At 34.3% G+C, this 20,235-nt stretch overlaps 1 pseudogene across 1 annotated transcript; it reads left to right on the top strand.

Annotated features, from left to right (window-relative positions):
* Nucleotides 1-8,525: 8,525 nt before the first annotated feature.
* Nucleotides 8,526-9,693, top strand: LOC306664976 (delta-aminolevulinic acid dehydratase-like; annotated as a pseudogene). The gene has a single exon. The product of its transcript is annotated as a delta-aminolevulinic acid dehydratase-like (transcript).
* Nucleotides 9,694-20,235: the final 10,542 nt, after the last annotated feature.

Below are 20,235 nucleotides of genomic sequence, written 5' to 3'. Positions count from 1 at the left end.
ATTGATCAACAAATATATGGAAAAATGTTCAACATCTCTAGCAATTAGAGAAATGCAAATCAAAACTAAGATTTCATCTCACTCCAGTCAGAATGGTAATCATCAAGAATACAGGCAACAATAAACGTTGGTGAGGATGTGGGGGAAAAGTACACTCATACATTGCTGGTGGGACTGCAAATTGGTGCAAGCAGTATGGAGAGCAGTATGGAGATTCCTCACAAAACTTGAAATGGAACCACCACGTGACCCAGCTATCCCCCTCCTTGGTTTACACCCAAATGACTTAAAATCAGCATACTACAGTGACATGGTCACATCAATGTTTATAGCAGCTCAATTCACAATAGCTAAAGTATGGAACCATCCTAGGTGCCCTTCCATAAATGAATGAATAAAGAAAATGTGGTGTATACATTCAATGGAATATTACTCAGCTTTAAAGAAGAATGAAATTATGACATTTTCTGGCAAATGGATGGAGCTGAAGAATATCATGCTAAGCGAAGTAAGTAAGTCCCAAAAAAACCAAAGGCCAAATGTTTTCTCTGATATGTGGATGCTAATTTACAATAAAGGGGCAGGGGCACTAGAGAATAGTTACTTTAGATTAGGAAGAGGGGAGTGAAGGAAAGTGAGGGGATATGGGGATAGGAAGGTTAGTAGAATGAAACAGACATTATTACGTTATGTATGTATATGACTGCATGACTGATGTGATTCTACAACATGTACAATCAGAAAAATGAGAAATTATACCCCATTTATGTGTGATTTATCAAAGAGCATAAATGCATTCTACTGTCATGTATAACTAGTTACAACAAATAAAAAAAATTTTGAAGAGTTTTTTCAGTATGTTAACCATGGTTGTACCCAAAAGGAAAGACCATAGTCAGTTCTGAACTAGGAGGTCACTGGTCTGGGGGACACTTGCAATATGTCTGAGGTTTATGCAGAAGTTTTACTCCCTAAAAGAAATGTTGCTCTGATGAAATTCAAGACTTAAAAAATGAAACAAGGAATGTTTGTTCTTTAGTGATTTAATTAATACAATACCATCATTGAGGAATTGGGTGACACAATTAGAGAATATGTTTTCTTTTCTTTTTTTCTTTTTTCTTTTTTTTTTTTTGCTGAAAACAAATTGTACCCAAGTTTCCAAAAGCAGAGAAGGCAGAGGGAGTGCTAGTGTTCACCATATGACACCACAAATAAAATAATGAAAAAGTTTGTTTTGCAGAAATTTTTTTCTGTATTTTTATTATAAAAAGATGACAGTTATAAGACAACACTTATTGGAATTATTAGTAAGAGGAGAAAATGTCTCAGTTTTGAGTTTAGTAGTGGAAAAGAGTTCAATCGAATGTGAACTATGTGGACTTGTATAAATCAAAAGGTAGGAGTACTGATTGACACATTCCATTCTCTTCAAAGTGTGAATGAAATTATATAAATGATGGCCTAAATTTAAAACTTTAAGTTTGTGTTACCAGTGTTTCATTGCTGTGATTATAATTCTTGACAGGAACAATTTAAAGGAGAAAAAGTTTATTCTGACTCATGGTATCAGTGGATTTTCTCACTGCATGGGCCTGAGGTGAGGCAGAACATCATGGCAGAAGGGTTTGGCAGAAGAAAGCATCTCAGGTTAGGGCAGGTGGCAAGCAGAAAGGCAGGGGGAAGGAAGGGTCCAGGGACTCTATAGTCCCCAAGGACATGCCCCCCAGTGACCTACTTCCTCAAGCCATGCCTCACCTTCTGATAGTTTTCACCACCATCCAGTAAAACCATTCAAATTATTAATCCATCAAATGGATTAATCCACTAATGAGGTCAGAGCCCTCATGATCCTATTGTTGCCTAAAAGACCCATCTCTCAACAGTGCTGTGTTGGAGACCATTTTCAACAAATGAGATTTTGCAGGGGCCAGGAGACATTCCAGATCCAAACAATAACTAAGTTACTCTATTTTGCTCTCATAAATATCATGCCCAATTCACTAGTCCACACTTATACCACACGTGATCATCTTCTATACTCCATCCTCCATGTTCCAACCCTTCCTCAAAAGTGGGTCAATGATTTACTGCTTCGAAATATCAGCAGTTCTGGCTGTGCAATCTTAAGACATGAAAAGCTTTGTAAACATAAACTTGTGCCACCATCCACTTGCATTTAAACATTTTTTTTTAAAAGAAGATTCTGCCTTTGAAGATTGTTGTGTGACCTGGTATGGCTATTTAACAAAAAAATCTTCCATGAAGCTGTAATGTAGAACAACTGACCTATTGAGAACCACTAACATTTAAGAAAGAATCAAATCCTCCTAGAAAAACAAAAAAGAATGATTGTATGAAGTAATTTTGTAAGTGTTCATTTTAGCCTCTCACTATTATAACTTCTATTAATACTACCACCCTACAATATTACTAATTTTTTTATTTAGAGACTTTGGAGTGATATTGAGTTATATGATATTGAATGTTATATATTTTCTTCATTCCTCAACAAACTTTTCATTTATCAGATAATAAATGTGAAAACACCCTTGTGTATAATTTATATTATACTGTATTATTACTTGACACAATATATTTATCGTAGTATGCTTATAGTGTCATTGTAATCCAGTTTCATTGGGTTAGAAGTGAGGTTGAATGAATGCTATGGAAATAAAAGGGGGCTTTTGAGTGATACTTTACCGTTGTAATTTGCTAAGCAGAAAAGGGAGAGGTTGGGGAGAGGATGAGGACTAGCATTCCAAATGGGGAGAGCAACACAGATGTTTTACCCTTTTTACAAGGAGAAATTGAGATTTAGACTAATTAGTTAATGACTTACCAAAGATTGTTTGGTTTTCATGTTAAGACAAGCTCTCCCTTATTGATTTTTGGTTCATGGGCCTTTTCAATATACATTGTCACCAAAGAACTGGAACCCTCTAAGTACCAAGACTATTTCCTTTCTTGCTGACCCCTCTAGTCTTTTTAAAAAATACATGTTTAGAAAATACAAAAAAATAATATTTTGGTGAGATGTACTTATCTTATTAGGATGAGCAATTCCAAAGTGAGTCAATAATTAATACTATTGTCACTTGGAGAAATAAAGGCTTATATTGGAAAATAACTTGCAATTGTGAAATTGCAGCTTATTCTAGAGTTCACAAAATATAGTTTTAATGTAAACAACTTTTTAAAATTTCCTATACATATTTTTGTGCTTATATGTTTGAAATATTATTGCCAGATTCTACAATGTATTTTGAATTTGTGTTTTGACTTTTAGAAATCTATTCAGTGTTTTACGGGAGCATATTGGTTGAAGAAAAATGGCACCCATTTACTTCAAATCAGAGAGAGAATTATGAAAGTATTACTAGTGAAGAATTAGTTATGGAATATTTGAATGAAGTGTATATTTCCTGGATTGGTACATTGTGATGAGTTAGTTTTAGAACTATCTTTTGATGGTATTCAGGTTTAAATCTCAGATTCACAAACTCAATGTGAACCTGAGTGTGCACTTAAAATTTCTAAGTCTGTGTTGTCACCCTTACATGAGAATCATATATGTTATTTCAAGGTTTAAATCCAGGCCCAGCATATGGTAAGTACTGAAGCCGTATTTCCTTTATTCTTTATTTTGTCTTCTGCACCTTGAGAAGGAGTTCCTGGTACCATTTCATCTTACAACTGTGGTCTGTTTAAGAAAGATGCACAATGACCCTTCTTACCCTGTGACCCATCGAGGTAAGATTCACAATCAACTGAAAGATCATATTTGAGGTTTGGTTTGCACTCTGGAAGTGTTGCTCATGCAAGGTCTGTCTGCGTTGGTCATTAATATTATGGCTACGATTTTAAGTTATAGTGAAGTTCAAACACATACTTAAGGCATCTCTAAAACAGTGATTCAATTTATGACATTGTATAAATACAATAGAAGACACTCGTTCAATGTGACTGATCCATTTTATAGAACAATAACTGCACGTTAATTACTATTGAATTTAAGCATAATTACAAATACTGTAACAAAAATTAAAAAAAAAAAACAGATTAGAGTTCTGATATAATTTACAACTCTTCCATTCAGAATTGGTAAAATCTCTGTTTTGGTATAATGGTGAATTTTGTTTTCTTTCTGGCATGTTTCCAGCTTTGCTTCTTCATTCTTCTCAGTTTGGTCAATACTCTAGTTTGTGTCTCACACTGTTTTTCCTCTTCTTTTGGCTGTATTGAACTCACTTTTTTTTCCTTTCTTTTTTTTTTTGTTTTTTGTACCAGGAATTTTTCTTTTTTTTTTTTTTTTTTTACTTTGTGACAAGCCCTCGCTAAGTTCCTGAGACTGGCTTTGAACTTGTGATCCTCCTGCCCTGCCACCCCAGTCACTAGGATTACAGTCATGCACCACCACACCCAGTTCTTTTTCTTACTTTTTTTCTCCCAGTTTTATTGAGGTATAATTGACACAAAAATGTTATGTGTATTTTTACATGGTGCTGGTATGGAATTCAGAGCATCCTGCATGCTAAGCACACACTCTACCACTGAGCTACACTCACAGCCACTTATTTATCTTGCATAAGTGAAGCTTTGTACCCTTTGATCGTCTCCCTATTTTTTTCTTTTTTCTTTTTTTCTTTTCCTGCCCTTTCTCTTTTTCTCCTCCCCTTTCCTTTTATAGTTATGTAGCTCCTATAGCCTGGTGAGTCATTGAGTATCCATGCTGTGACCACTGTTTATAGAATTCACCCACAGTAAAGGAAAGATTTTAAAGGCATGATGGAGAGGAAAAGTGAGAAAAGAATGAAATATTTACTTCAGACATGCCCAATATATGAACAAATTTAATTATACATGATTACCCAATTATAAATCTTTTAATGGCTATTTTTGATGAACTTTGGATCAAGCTCAACTAAAATTTTGTTTTGAAAAACTAGGAAATATCTAGAAAAAATAAAATAAAACAAAATTTTTGTGCAAATTCTAGTATTTCCAAAGGTTATCAACATAAACTCCAAATATTTGTTTCCTCACAATATAAATAAAATAGATTTTTTTCTTTTATGCCCACTATGATTATGTTTAACAAACCAATATGGCAATGAGAAAGTTTATACATCAGAAGTTGTGTTCATTTTCCTAAACTGACTCCATCAAGCCTTGTCCTGTGTTATATGGAGACAAATAACTCCTTAAAATATGTAAAGTTCAATCAGTTGGAAATTTAAAAACACCCAAGGTAGATAAATGCTAACATTTATTACATATCTCACATGCACATGATAACATTTTTAAAACATGCATTCTTTTTTAAAAAAAAAATTCTCAGCTTTCCAGATGAGAAAGCAGTTTCATAGGACAACTTTCTCAAAGTTAGATTAGGTATTAGCCCAAAGCAAAGTCAGAATTTTTTTTAGGATCTTTAGAGATGATGAAAATCATGCTTTGTTCCTTGTAATACTCATTGTCCTTAGAAAAACAAGCAAACACGGGTGTTATTCATGCAGGAAAGAGGAGGTGACATGAACAGCACAACTACCCAGCTGGTATTTTTCTCAAAGTTGATCCTACAAATAGACAAAAAATTCAGAGTTTCCATCAAAGGAGAATTTTAAGTTTAAATGGTGAAACTTTATATGAAATACAATGTTATGTTGATTTCCATTTTCTACCAGTTAAGATATGGGCATTTTTGGTTTTCTATACTATACTCCATTCATGATACAGTAAGGGCATTAAGAACACAATCTTGTATTTCACTTGTGGGTTATCTCATTTACACAATAATACCAATTTCTTAATCTGATATTTTAAAGGCCAAATCAGTCCTTACTAATGGAATCCTTGGCTAACATAAGAAATTGCTTCATAATTTTGCACCAATTACTTTTATTTTCCACTGCAATGTAATTTAACACAAAAAGGATGATGTATTTAATCCTTTTGTGCAATCCACTGTTCTTTACACAGCTAGGTATCTGTTTTGATCTTATTTTGATTCTCAATAATCAAAGATCTAAAAGATTAAAATGTTAAAACATTTGCTTTGTTATTTCTCTGAACAAAATATCAATTTAGTTTTTTGATTTAAAAATAAATGGCTATGTGTTTTCACTAATAATCACTTTTTCATAAGGATTGTTTGATTCTCATTCTAGTCATGTACCATAACTTTTTATGTTCAGAGAATAATTATTTGTAAGATGAATCATTGAAAGGAGAATAAAGTATACCAAATATTTTTTATTGGTACATTATAATTATACACAATAGTGGAATTCATTGTGATATATTGGTATATGCACATAACATAATTTGGTCAATTTCATTGCCCATTACATCCTCTTTCCCTCCTCTCATCCCTCCCCACAGTCCCCAACCTCTACTGGTCTCCTGTTAAATAAAATAAGCCAGACTTAGAAAGTAAAGTGTCATGTTATCTTGGAAGATAGAAAAAAGGGGAAAAAAGAAATTTTCATGAAAAAAGCATATCAAACACTTTTAAGGCAAATTCTAGTATCACATTTGCTAAAATGTGGAAAACATGCATTTAAAAATGTAGCAAAAATTGTATATTTCTGCTTGATGAAATTTAATAACTGGGTTGTATTGAGTAAGCAAAACTTCTGAAGATGGACTTTCATTTTTTAGGTGTGTTGATTCTGCAATTCTAATGACAGTTACCAAGTAACTTTATTTTTTTCTTTATACATCATTTAAATTTTTGTGATTTTCTTTTTTTGATTCATTGTGAACAAACGGTGTATAACTTTTCATTTCTCTGGTTGTACACGATGTAGAGTCACACCATTTGTACATAAGGTAATGACGTTTGTCTCATTCTATTATCTTTCCTTCCCCCCATCCCCTCCCCATCCCTCATTTCCCTCTACATAATCCAGTATTCCTACATTCCTCCATTCTCCCCTTACCCCACCCACTGTTATTTATCATCATCCACTTATCAGAGAAAACATTTGGTCTTTGGTTTTGGGGATTGGCTTATTCCACTTAGCATGATATTCTCCAGCTCCATTCATTTACCTGCAAATGCCATAATTTTATTCTTCTTTATGAATGAGTAATATTCCATCATGTATCTATACCACAGTTGCTTTATCGATCCATCTATTGAAGGGCATCTAAGTTGGTTCCACAATCTAGCTATTGTGAATTGAGCTGCTATAAACATTGATGTGGCTGCATCACTGTAGAATACTGATTTTAAGTCCTTTGGGTATAGGCCAAGGAGTGGGATAGCTGGATCAAATGGTGATTACAAGTATCTTTAAACTTAGCTAAATAGTTTGAGTCCCTCTTGTGAAAATATCAGCACATAATCTAGACTGCTGCTTTTACTTTCCTAACAAAACAAATATTTTTGTTACTAACCAAAAGAAATTCCAAACCAAATTGAGTGCTCTGCTGAGCCCTCCATTTCCTCTCCATGGTAAGGTGAATATTAGACTTGCAATCTTGATTTAGTGCAACTGTTGAAGCTTCCAAGTTTTGTAATGCAAGTCATTGACCTCCCCACCGCCAAAAAAAATTCTTTAAACATGGCTCTTAGAGGCTTAGGATTTTCACTAATTCTGAGAATCCTAAATATTGGAAACTATTGGTATCTCAGTCTATCAAATGAGGGGCATGAAAATCTTCACAACCTTTTTAAGTCCTGTTTCCTTCTTGATAAATAATAAACATAAAATGGGATACTGGCCTTTTTGCCTTCCAGCTCCAAAGATTTGGTACACCCTCAGAAAATTATGTATTTATCAGTTAAAGCTTTTTAAACTTTAATTTCTACAATTCTATAATAGAGATGATATGATTCTAAATATTACATTATCCTGAATATCACCTTAGAATCAAAGATCTGTGAAGGATGGGCTCTGTGTTAACAACTCTCTTGCCGGTATCTAATACTATTCTGGCAACTAGAAAAAGCTCAATAAATATTTGTGGAATTAATGGATGAAAAAAATTCTTTTTTATGATGACTGAAACCATATTAATATTTTGTGTGTAAGCAGAAAAGAAAGGTGAGAAAGAAGAAATGATGGCAAATGTGGCAGTAATTTATAACTTAGAAATCTTGGTCTTCTCAGCAACTCATTCTGTGACATCATGACACTGCCATTGCTGTCATTTTTCTCTCTTCATATTTCAAATGCTGATTTTTTTTTTTTTGAGTATCAGATGACACTTTATATTTTCCACATGGTTTGTAGATATTTTCTTCTCATTTTATCCCTTTGGACTTTGTATAACAAAGCAATCTCATCAGGAAGAATATAAACCAGGAAGGGTCCTCTACAAGTTTCCCACTCTCTACAGGTAGAATTAGAAGCAGGTTCGTTTTCCTCTAAAGTACAACAGGGTACAATGTTCCAACAGTGCTTCTCAGACTGTGAAACCTAGTGGGAAACAAATGGGAGTAAGGGGCTACTATCTCCTTTCTTTCCAGGCACAGTTTTGAGGCTTAGTGTTAAAAAGAATTGTCTGGGACGGCAGTGTCTGGAGCAGCAGTTCCAAGTCTTCAAGGAGGCAGAGCTGAGCACACAGCAGACACCCCAAGAACCAACTGGCTGTCCTCTGGCCCACACCATGCAGCCCCAGTCTGTTCTGCACAGTGGCTACTTCCACGGGCTGCCTTGGACCTGGCAGACAGCTGCCACCACCCTCAGTGCCTCCAACTTCATTTACCCCATCTTTGTCACAGATGTTCCTGATGACATACAGCCTATTGCCAGCCTCCCAGTAATGGCCAGGTACCGTGTGAACCGGCTGGAAGAGATGCTGAGGCCCCTGGTGGAAGAGGGTCTGTGCTGTGTCCTGATCTTTGGTGTCCCCAGCAAAGTTCCCAAGGATGAGCGGGGCTCTGCAGCCGACTCTGAGAAGTCCCCAGCTATTGAAGTGATCTGTCTGTTGAGAAAGACCTTCCCCAACCTCCTGGTGACCTGCAACATCTGCCCGTGTCCCTATACTTCCCATGGTCACTGCGGATTCCTGAGTGAGAATGGAGTATTCAGGGCAGAGGAAAGCTGCCAGCAACTGGCAGAGGTGGCCCTGGCCTATGCCAAGGCAAGATGTTAGGAAGTAGCCCCGTCAGACATGATGGACAGACGAGTGGAAGCCATCCAGGAGGTCCTGATGGCAAAAGGACTTGGCAACAGGTATCGGTGATGAGCTATAGTGCCAAATTTGCTTCCTGTTTCTATGGACCTTTCCAGGATGCTGCTCTGTCAAGCCCAACTTTTGGAGACAGCTGCTGCTACCAGCTGCCCCCTGGAGCCCGGGGCCTCGCCCTCCAAGCAGTGGACCGGGATGTCCAGGAAGGAGCTGACATGCTCATGGTGAAGCCAGGAATGCCTTACCTGGACATTGTGTGGGAGGTGAAGGACAAGCACCCTGAGCTCCCCCTTGTCCTGTACCATGCGTCTGGAGAATTTGCCATGCTGTGGCACAGAGCCCAGGCTGGAGTATTTGATCTCAAGGCTGCCATATTGGAGGCCATGACTGCCTTTCGCAGAGCAGGTGCTGACGTCATCATCACCTACCACACGCCTCAGCTCCTGCAGTGGCTGAAGGAGTAACAGAGTGTACAAGACCCAAGAACTAGAACTTGAGAAGGCTCCCAGGGCCTTGGAGAAGTGAAAACCAAAGTAAAGGCTGCTTTTAGAAAAAGAAAGAAAAGAAAAAAAGAAAAGAAAAGAATTGTCTGAGCCACTTTGAATGCCTGCTGCATATCTGCAGGAATCTGACTCCTTTTCTGGTAACTAGAGATCGAGTTCTTCTGTCAACACCTACTGCTCTCTAGACAGTATGCTAAGAAGAAGAATTAGCAAAGTTCCTTTCTATAAGGAGCTCTAAAGAAATTTCTAAACAACTGCAATGTACAGAGGAAAGTGATATCACAAGAAGCAGAAAAAAAATGCAATGGAAGTTCCCAGATGGAAGAAATGGTGCTTTGCTAGGTAATTGTTGGTGTCATGATGTTGAACTAGAAGTATGGAAAAGAAACAGTTGCTTAAAATTGAGGAGGAAGAGAATTTCAGGCTCATGATATAGTATGAGAAAAAAAGATCAACTCTTCCATTTGGTTGGAATCTATTAAGTTAATAAAGCAAAACTTTTAGTATTGTCAGTTATAGGTGACTTAGACAGCTAATTAAATTATTGTCTCAACTTCAATCTCACCATTCTGTACTTGCTTTCTGATGCTGGAGGTGGATCTCTAAATTCTGGCAATAGGGGTTGAGAGGTCAAGCCCTAAGCCTGGAGGAGGGATAAGGGACTTGTCCTGGCTACTTGCTTTCTAGCTACTCGCCATTCCTAAAAGTCGCATCCTAGTATCTGGCAATTCCTTCAGAGGCAATAGCAGAACCCAGCTTGCAACTTGTTCCATATCTGAAGAACTGGTTTTATTCTTTTTCCTTAGAGGCAGCAGATGGTCAATGTTCAACTCTGAATTCCCAGTCACAGGCACATGAGGCTCTTCCTTGACCTTAGAGACATAAGGTCAGCTGAGCTTATCTGCTGACTTCATATGCACTGCCAGGTGTCCCAGGGCCACTCCTTAAACCTGTTTTCCTTTGCACCCCCCCACCCCGCCGCCGGGTGGTAGCAGGTGCTACCTACTCCTCCTCGTTGATACCTCTGTGACCTTTTGCTGTTCTTTCTTTTAACCTCTCAGTGAACTAGACAATAGCTTCATACTAAGTTATATCAATAATGATATAGTTTCTGTCTTCTGACTGGATCCTGATTAATGAAATGAATGAATTATATATAAACTGCAATGTTGATGAAAATCCCATCATAAAATGCTCTTTAAATTTTCATCACTAGATAATTCTTATTTATTTCTATAATTATAATAAAAATGTTAGAACATATCAAGGAAGAGAAAACACAGGTTCTTACAATGGTTCACTTTTTGTTAAAAAGTATACAGTTCATAAGATTTATTTCTCTATCACTCTTCTGGTATTGCAAATTTATTAGTTTTCTAGAAAAGAATATTAGAAAAGAGTACAATAGGCTCTGATTAAGCATTTTAAACTGTTTTCAATTGTTTCACAAATCATCTATAATGCTTTTCCAACTTTACCACCACATCCCTTGTTTCAGTTGTTGCTTGAACCTTGTTGTCTTTGTGTGGACATGTGCATTCAGATAGCAATAGACCAAAAGGAGGAGAGTCACCCCTGCCCCCTGATACCAACTCCATCAACTGCTTTATAGGTGTCTAGGTGGTGAGCAGATCTGCCTATAGGAATGCCTAAAACAGAAACTGCACATATGCTTTGGAGAGAGCTTCCTCCAGTTCAAAGTATTTCCCACATAGCATACATATGTATTCTTAATTATACATTTCAATAGGTATGTTCTATTAACTCTGGCTTGATCTAGACTGAAAGAAATCTGAACTCAACAAAGACATCATTTGCTGCGTTTCATTCGTTCAAAATAATCTAAGTAAATGTTTTCAAAGCTGGAAAGTTTTATGATGATTTACTTATGTGTCTTTGTTTTGTTTAGTCTCCTTAGACAAGCCAGACACTGACATTTGTGTTACTAAAAGTTTTCAAAGTTTAACAAAGTTGCTTCTAATTTTTTCTCTGAACTGAAGCAGGGCAAGGCATGCCATTCATAGATATTTAGGCTAATTAAGCAATGGGAAAATTTTCTGAAAATGCTGCATAATTAAACATGGTAGAGCATCCTTATTTCTGTTTTTAAAAGAAATACTTTCAGTTTTTCTCTTCAGTATGATATTGGCCTTAGGTTTGTCATATATATACTTTAGAATGTTGAGGTAGTTCCTTTGGAAGGGCTTGATTGGACATTATACTTACTGATGCAGGAGAAAGATGAGAAAAAAATTTAAAGTATTAATAATATGTTTCATTAAACAAGATTCTCTTGTCAATCTGGAAGTATTAATATCTTCTAATCAGTCTGTACTACTAATAAAAGCAGCTTATATCTTTAAATAAGTACTAATTTTGAGATAAATTAAACCTGATGATGTTGGGACTGAGATATTCGCAGAAAATTTTCATTTATAGAGAGTTTCAGAGAGATTAAAAAAAAGAGGCCATTTGTATGGAAGAAACAGATATATTAACAGTTATTAAATTAGCATACTCAGTTCTGAAATTCCATCAACTGTTATTTATCGGGATGATGCTTCTTAGCCAACACTACCTGAAAAGGAATATTGCCTCCAGTAGTGATGCCCTATGACACTAAACCATAGGAAGCCTGCAGTGAATGCTTTGGAATGAATTAACAAGTGTTCATTCACCTGAGGCAAAAATTGAGGTTCAGAAATCTTATTTTCTTAATGACACCTCTTTGATATAATTTAGCATTGATGCTTGAAGTTTTTTGTAGTTGTCACAAGTTTGTCTTCCAATTCTCAAATAAGTTGATATAAACATAGAAATAATCATGCCAAATGAGAAACACCAAAGTTTTCTTGCTTTCAGAAGAAAACGTTTTAAATTATTTACATAATCATGATGAATTTAAATTATATTTTAGTGTTTAATACTTTCAAGAGATTTTTTCCCAAAGAATAGCCAAGACATGATTAGTAATATTACAGAAAATCATCTTAAAACATTTATATGTCTTAAAATATACAATTATATGTTTTAAAACATCACTTAACCATGAGAGCATGTTCTAGAAAATTTGTCTTTAGGTGATTTTGTTTCCTGATCTCATGGAGTGTATTTACACTAGCTAAAATGGTTACAATATTACTAGGCAATATAACCTTATGGAAGCACCATTGCATACCAGGTCTTCACTGTAACAGTGCTATATGGTGCATGACTGTATAAAAAATGCTGTTATTATAGTTTTCCATGGTTTGCTGAAATCCAAGAACATACTAATTATTGGTGATATTAGTCTATGCTATATAATTTACTTCAGTCAGTAAAAAAGAATACAAGAACCAGTCTTTATTTTACTTTTAGAGGTTTTATGATGTAGGGAAAAATATAAGTAGAAGTTATAATTTTCATACAGGTTTTCGTTGAAATGTTTTTGTTAAAGGAGCCAAACAGACCACATGAACTATGCTTTCTGGCATATTAAAGTCAACAAAAGAAAGTAAAGATTCTGGATATAGGGATAACTGCCAAGCTTTTTAAAACTTAACTTCTTAGATAACCTGGAAACAAACAAATTATTCCAGTAGTTTCTGGTAAAATGTTTGCTTGGCACCACCAACTGGTAACAACAATATTGCAAACAGAGATGGTTACATGAGCACAAAAATAGGAGCCACAGCACGGTCACTCACGGAAAGCATACGGTAATGTGGAGAAAGGTTCATACTCAAATAAACAAATTACAGCAACAGAAAAAGAGAATGCTTTTAGAAAAATGCATTGGTAGTAAAGTTTTCCCGAGTACAAGAAAAGATTGAAGACTGAAGTGTTAATCTAAAACATTCATTAATGTTAAGTGGACAGACATATCCCTTGTGAGAGTGAATCATATATGTTTACTCTTGCCAACTAATGTTTTAAATGCTTTACATTCAAGCCTCACAACTTCTTTTTAAAATTTTTTTTCATTTTCTTTTTACTTTTTAGTTATATATGACAGTAGAATCTAGTTTGATATATTTATATAAACATGGAATATGCCTTATTCTAATTAGGGTCCCAATCTTGTGGATGTACACAATGTTGAGATTCACTGCGGTGTATATGTACACAGAAAAGTTATGTCAGATTCATTCTACTGTCTTTCCTATTCCTATTCCTCTCCCTTCCCTTCATTTCCCTTTGTCTAATTCACTGAATTTCTATCCCTCCTCCCTTGAGGTTTAGCATCCACATATCAGAGAGAACATTCGACCTTTGGTTTATTGGGACTGGCTTATTTCACTTAGCATGATAGTCTCCAGATTCATCCATTTACCAACAAATATCATAAATGTCATAAACTGTCATAAAGTCAGTCTTCATGGCTGAGTAAAATTCCATTTTGTATATATACCACAAATACCACAATTTCTTTATCTATTCATCTGTTGATGGGCAATCTAGTTTGGTTCCGTAGCTTAGCTATTGTAAACTGAGCTGCTATAAACATCGATGTCCCTGTAGTATACTGGTTTTAACTCCTTTGAATATGTACCAAGGAGTGGGATAACTGGGTCAAATGATGACTCCATTCCAAGTTTTCTGAGGAATCTCCATACTACTTTTCAGAGTGATTGCACTAATTTTCAGTTCCACCAACAATGTATGAGTGTACCCTTCCCCCACATCCTTGCCAACATTATTGTTACTTATTTTCTTGATAATTGCCATGCTGATTTGAGTGAGGTGATTGGAGTGTAGTTTTAATTTGAATTTCTCTAATAGCTAGAGATGTTGAGCATTTTTTTTCAATATTTGTTGACTGTATTTCTTCTTTTGAGAAGTATCTGTTTAGTTCCTTTGCCTATTTTTTTTATTGAGTTATTTGTTTTCTCAGAGATAAGTTTTTTGAGTTCTTTGCATAACCTGGAAATTAATATCTTAATGTGTGCGTAGCAGAGATTTTCTTCCATTCTGTAAGCTCCTTCATCATGTTCTTGATTTGTTTCCTTTGCTGTGAAGAAGCTTTTTAGTTTGATGTCATCCATTTATTTATTATTGATTTTACTTCTTGTACTTTAGGAGTCTTAATAAGACTTCCTTAATAAGGAAGTCAATTCCTGAGCTGATACATTGGAGTGTTGGGCCTACTTTTTCTTCTAGTAGATGCTGGGTTTCTCGTCTAATACCTAGGACTTTGACCCACTTCAAGTTGAGTTTTGTGCAGGTTGAGAGGAGTTAAATCTTATTCTATTATGTGTGGATTTCCAGTTTTCCAAACACCATTTGTTGAAGAGGTTCTCCAATGTATGTTTATGGCACCTGCGCCTAGTATGACATAATTGTATTTATGTCAGTTTGCCTCTGTGTCTTCTATTCCATTCATCTTCATGCCTGTTTTGGTGCTGATAGCTGTGATGTTTTGTTACTATAGTTCTGTTGTATAATTTAAGCCTTAAAAAGACTATGCACCATTCCAATGACACTTGCATGCTGAATTATTTGTACTTGAGATATTTTACATTTTTTACTGGTCAAACCAGTCCCCATTTGAATTTTTAGTCACAAAACTAGTGATGTTATAAAAGCAATACTAGATTACTATTATTTAAAAGTCCTTAAAACTTTTAATATGGAGAGTTATTGATCCCCACATCTTCAAATAATAAAAAAAAGCAAATTCACACATGGAGTCCAGAAGGATTGGCAAGTTTCAACAACAAACATTAGAGTTGCGCACAATTTTTAAGTTTTGGCATTTTGAAGAAAATATAAAATTTCTACTGTTTTATCCCACTCCTTTTGGCAAAGTGCTGCTTCCATTCTTTAAAGCAATTAACTTTGCAAATGTTGGTTGCTCAGGGTGGAGAAACTAATAGAAATGACACACAGCCTACATTGTTCACATAACTGAAGTGACTGTGGTGGAATTGTAACTGACTATTAACAAGTATATTTTTAAAAAGTTTAACCACATGTAGGCAGTTAGATTTTTCAACTTTATCCTTTCATGCCTCTCAAATTAAAGTGCACTTTACGAAAGTCTACAAAGAAACAGACCTGAATTAAAACTAATTTTTAAAGGTACTCTCATACCATCAATGTATGAATATATACTTTACAAGAGCTATGAATATAGTGAAGAAAAATTATTCTGAAAGTGAATTTACATCTGCGTAAGCACTTATTTTCTAATTATTTTATTGCAGTAAATATACTTAACATGAATTTTTAATCCTTTGTAACTGTAATTCAGTGGCATTAATTACATTCAAATGTTTTATAACTGCCATCACTATCTACACCTGAATTTTTTTTTTTATCATCCCTGCCAAAACATCCATGCCCATTATCGTTCAATAAGTCCCCTCTCCAGCCCAGTCCCTGGAATCCTTTCTCTACTTTCTGTAAATTTGCCTAATCTATGTTCCTCATATAAATGAGATCATTTAAGAGTTGTGCATCTCTATTGCTATGAACAGTGATATACTAATATCTGAGTTCTTGCTTTCAGTTCCTTTGGATCTAGCTAGGAGTGGAACTGCTAAACAAATGATAATTTTTAATTTTTTTTGAGGGACTCCCCTACTCTTTTTTACAACAACTGCACCATGTTACATTCCCATTAACAATGCTCAGGGATCTAAATGTTCTCATACTCTCACCAGCATCTGTAATTTTTCATTTTTAAAAATTATTGTCATTCTTGTAGTTCTGAAGTGTTATCTTATTATGGGTTTATTTGCATTTCCCTAATTACTGATAATGTTGAGCATCTTTTCATATGTTTATTGGCCATTTGTAATCTTCTTGGAAGAAAGATGTATTCAAGTCTGTTGCCCATTTTTCAATTGGGTTGTTTGGTGTTTTGTTGCTGTTGGTGTTTGTGCTTGTTGAGTTATATGAGTCCTATATATATTATGAATTTTAATTTTTTCATTAGACATTTATGTTGCAAATATTTTCTTCCATTCAGTAAGCTGACATTTTGCTTTCTTGACAGTGTCCTTTCATGTACAAAAGTTGTTAACTTTGAAAAAGTCCAATTTATTTATTTTTTAATTTTGTTGTCTGTGCTATTGTTATTATATCCATGAAGTGTTTGTGAAATTCAAAGTCATGAAGTTTTTCTCCAGTGTTTTCTTCTAAGAGCTCACTGGTATTTAGCTCTTATGTTTAGATAATTTAGAGTTAATTTTTGTATATGGTATAAACTACCTGTTAAATTTTATTCTTTTGCATATGATATCTGATTTAACCAATATCGTTTGTTGCAAAGACCCTCTTTTCCACATTGAATGGATTTAGCACCTTGTCAATTTATCACATGTATGAAAGTTACTATAAATCTAGGCTGTCTTATTCTATTCCACTGGTTTATATTATATCATACTGCTTTACTAGCTGTAGCTTTGTAGTAATTTTCCAAGTTAAGAAGTGTAAGTCCTCCAATTTCTTTTTTCTTTTTCAAGATTGTTGTCTTTTCAGGGGCTCTTTGCAAATTCATATTAACTTGAGGACTGGCTGACTTTTCTACTTCTATGAAGAAAAGAATTTTGGTAGACTTTGTGTTGAATCTGTACATCACTGTGGGCAATACTAACTTAACTATGTATTTTTCCTATCCATGCACATAGATGTTTTATATACATTTAATTCTTCCATGTTTTCAGCAATTATTTTGTAGTTTTCAGTGTCCACGTCTTTTATCTCCTTGGTTAGATTTATTCCTAAGTGTTTAATCCTTTTAGGTGTTGTTATAAATTCAATTGCTTTTCTAATTTGCTTTTCAGATTGTTCATTGGTGCTAAAAAGAAATAAAATTATTCATTGTGTTCATCTTGCACCCTGCAACTTTTCTGAATTCATTTGTTAGCTCTAATGTGAATGTGTGTGCATACACATGTGCTCATATGTGTAGATTATTTAAGGTTGTCTATATGAATGATCTTATCATCCTTTGTAACCACTGATCCGTTCTATAACCCTGTGCCTTTTTTTTTTTTTAATCATTTCGGGAATATCAGATAAAAGAAATCATAGCATGTCATCTTTTGAGATTGGAATTTTCATTTCACACAATGTCCTTGAAATCTATTCAAGTTCTTGTAAATGTTGGTAATTCATTCCTTTTAATTAATGAAATTTTTAATTATAGGATCATACCATAGTCTATTTACTCAATCATATATGGAAGAATACTTGCCTTGTTCAGTGTTTTGCTATTACAGGCAAACCTGAAATGCTTAATCAGGTTTTCATGTGAATATAATTCCTATGTTACATGATATGTATATGTTTAGCTTTATAAGAAACTGCAAAATTGTTTTCCAGGGTATTTTTGTCATTTTACATCCTCCGTACCAATGCATGAAAGATCCAGTTGCTCTTACTTCATATAGCTAGTATTTCTATTTTAGCCACTGCAGTTGGGGAGCATCAGTACCTCATACTGGTTTGAATTTACAGTTCTCTGATAGCTAATGATATTGATCATCTTTTTATGTGCCGATTTGTCATTGTTATTTCCTCTTTGATGAAGGGTCTGTTAAAATTTTTGACATTTCCTAATTGGATGTTTGTTTTTCTACCATTTAGTTTAGAGAGTTCCTCATATAAATCCTTTGTCAGATACACTATTTGTAGATTTTTCTTGGTCTATGACTTGTCATTTTAGGGACTCTTTCATGGAGAAAAAAGGTTTTAATTCTTTTGTTTGGATGAAGTTTTATTTTTCTCTTTTTGTGTATAATCCTTTAGGTGTCTAAGGACAGTGATGGTTATATCTAAAAATGCTGTCTAGTCCCGGGTCACGAAGATTTTCATCTGTTTTTTTCCCTATGTTGTATAGCTTTACTTTTAGAGCGAGATCTATGCTCCATTTTAAGTTAATTTTTTTCACAGGGTGTGAAGTGTTGGTTTGGTTTTATTTGTTTATTTTGTTTTGTTTTTGCCTGGGACATTCCTGTTGTTCTGACATGGTTTGTTGAAAAGACTGTCCTTTCTTCATTGACCTGTTCTTGCATCTGTGTTAAAAATCAAAATTAGACTATCCTTTATGTTCCACTGATCTTTGTATCTACCCCATCACTGGTTTCACATTGCTTTTTGCTGTAACTGAATAATAAGTCAACATAAATTAGAATGGTTTATTCAACCTTTCTTTGTTTTCCAATATTATTTAAACTTTTCTAGTTCTTTTGTCCTGAGTACATTTTAGAAAATCCTTGTCTATATCTCCATAAAAAGTTTGCAGGAATTTGGGTAGACATTGCTAGTACCTAAAATTCAATTTAGGGAAAACTGGTATTTTACTATGTTGAGTCTTCGAATTCATAAATGCAGTTTGTCTCTGCATTTATTTATAGCTTGCTCAATTTGTTTCTGCAATAGTAGTGCTTTTCAACATATGGACCCCGCAAACATCTCATTAGGTTTAATATTCTTTTGAGACTGTTGTAAATGGTATTGTTTTTACTTTGAGTCTCCAATTATTCCTTACTAGTATATAGAAATACAATTAACCTTTGTGGACTGACTTTTGTTATCATGTGACCTGCTAAAGTCACTCATTAGTTCTAGGAGGATTTTGTATGTTTTGCATATTTTTAATTGCTTCCTTGGAATTTTCCACAAAATCATATCACTTGCAAATAGGAAGGTTTCATTCTTTATTTCTAATCTGTTTGTCTTGTATTTCTTTGTTGCCATAATAAATTGATAAGGATTTCTAGTACTATGTTGAATTGCAGTGGCAACAATGAACATCTTTTCTTTCCCCAGATTGTAGGGGGAAAATATTCAGTTTTCCACCACCAAGTATGATGCTACCCAGAAGCTGTTTTTTGGTGTCCTTTATCTGGTTAAAAAGTTTTCTTTAATTCCTGGTTTTTTTTTTTTTTTGAGTTTTTTTTATGCGTGAGTGTTGAGTTTGGTCACAAGCTTTTTCTCCATCAGTTGATTGGATCCTATGACCTTTATGCTTTAAAAATTTATATGGTATTTACATTGGAAGATTTGCAATTGTAAAGGTTGTCTTGCATTCTGGAATAATCTTCACTTGGTCATGTTGTATTATTTGTTTAATATTTTGTATGATTTACTATTGTTTTGTGTAGGATTTTGTGTTTATGTTCAAGACACATATTGTTTATAGTTCTATGTGCTCTTTTTTTAATTTATTTTTGGTATTAGGATAATGCTGGTCACATAAATGTGTTGGGAAATGTTCTCCCTTCTATTTTGGGGGAAATGATTAGTTAGAATTGATTTTATTGTTTTCTTAAATAGAAGTTTTGTAGAAGTCACCAATATGACAACATGGATCTGAAGTTTTCTTTTAATAACAGAATGAATCAAACAACATTGCCCTTGTTTGATTCATAATCAAATGATTATGATTTTTAATAAAATGATGGAAAAAATTTTTGAATGTTTTAACTAAAATTTGAATTTAATGTATATAGGATGACTAAGATTATCTATTTATTCTTGAGTGTGTTTGAGTACTTTATATTTTTTAAGAAATTGGTCTTTTTATCTCAATTGTTAAATTTATGGATATCTAATTGTTTGGAGAATTTACTAATTAATTTTTCAATATTTG

This window comes from Sciurus vulgaris, assembly GCF_902686455.1.
Source record: "Sciurus vulgaris genome assembly, chromosome: 7".
Taxonomy (NCBI): Eukaryota; Metazoa; Chordata; class Mammalia; order Rodentia; family Sciuridae; genus Sciurus; species Sciurus vulgaris.
The sequence above is the reverse complement of the archived record's forward strand: the minus strand, read 5'-3'. Positions and strand labels throughout refer to the sequence as shown.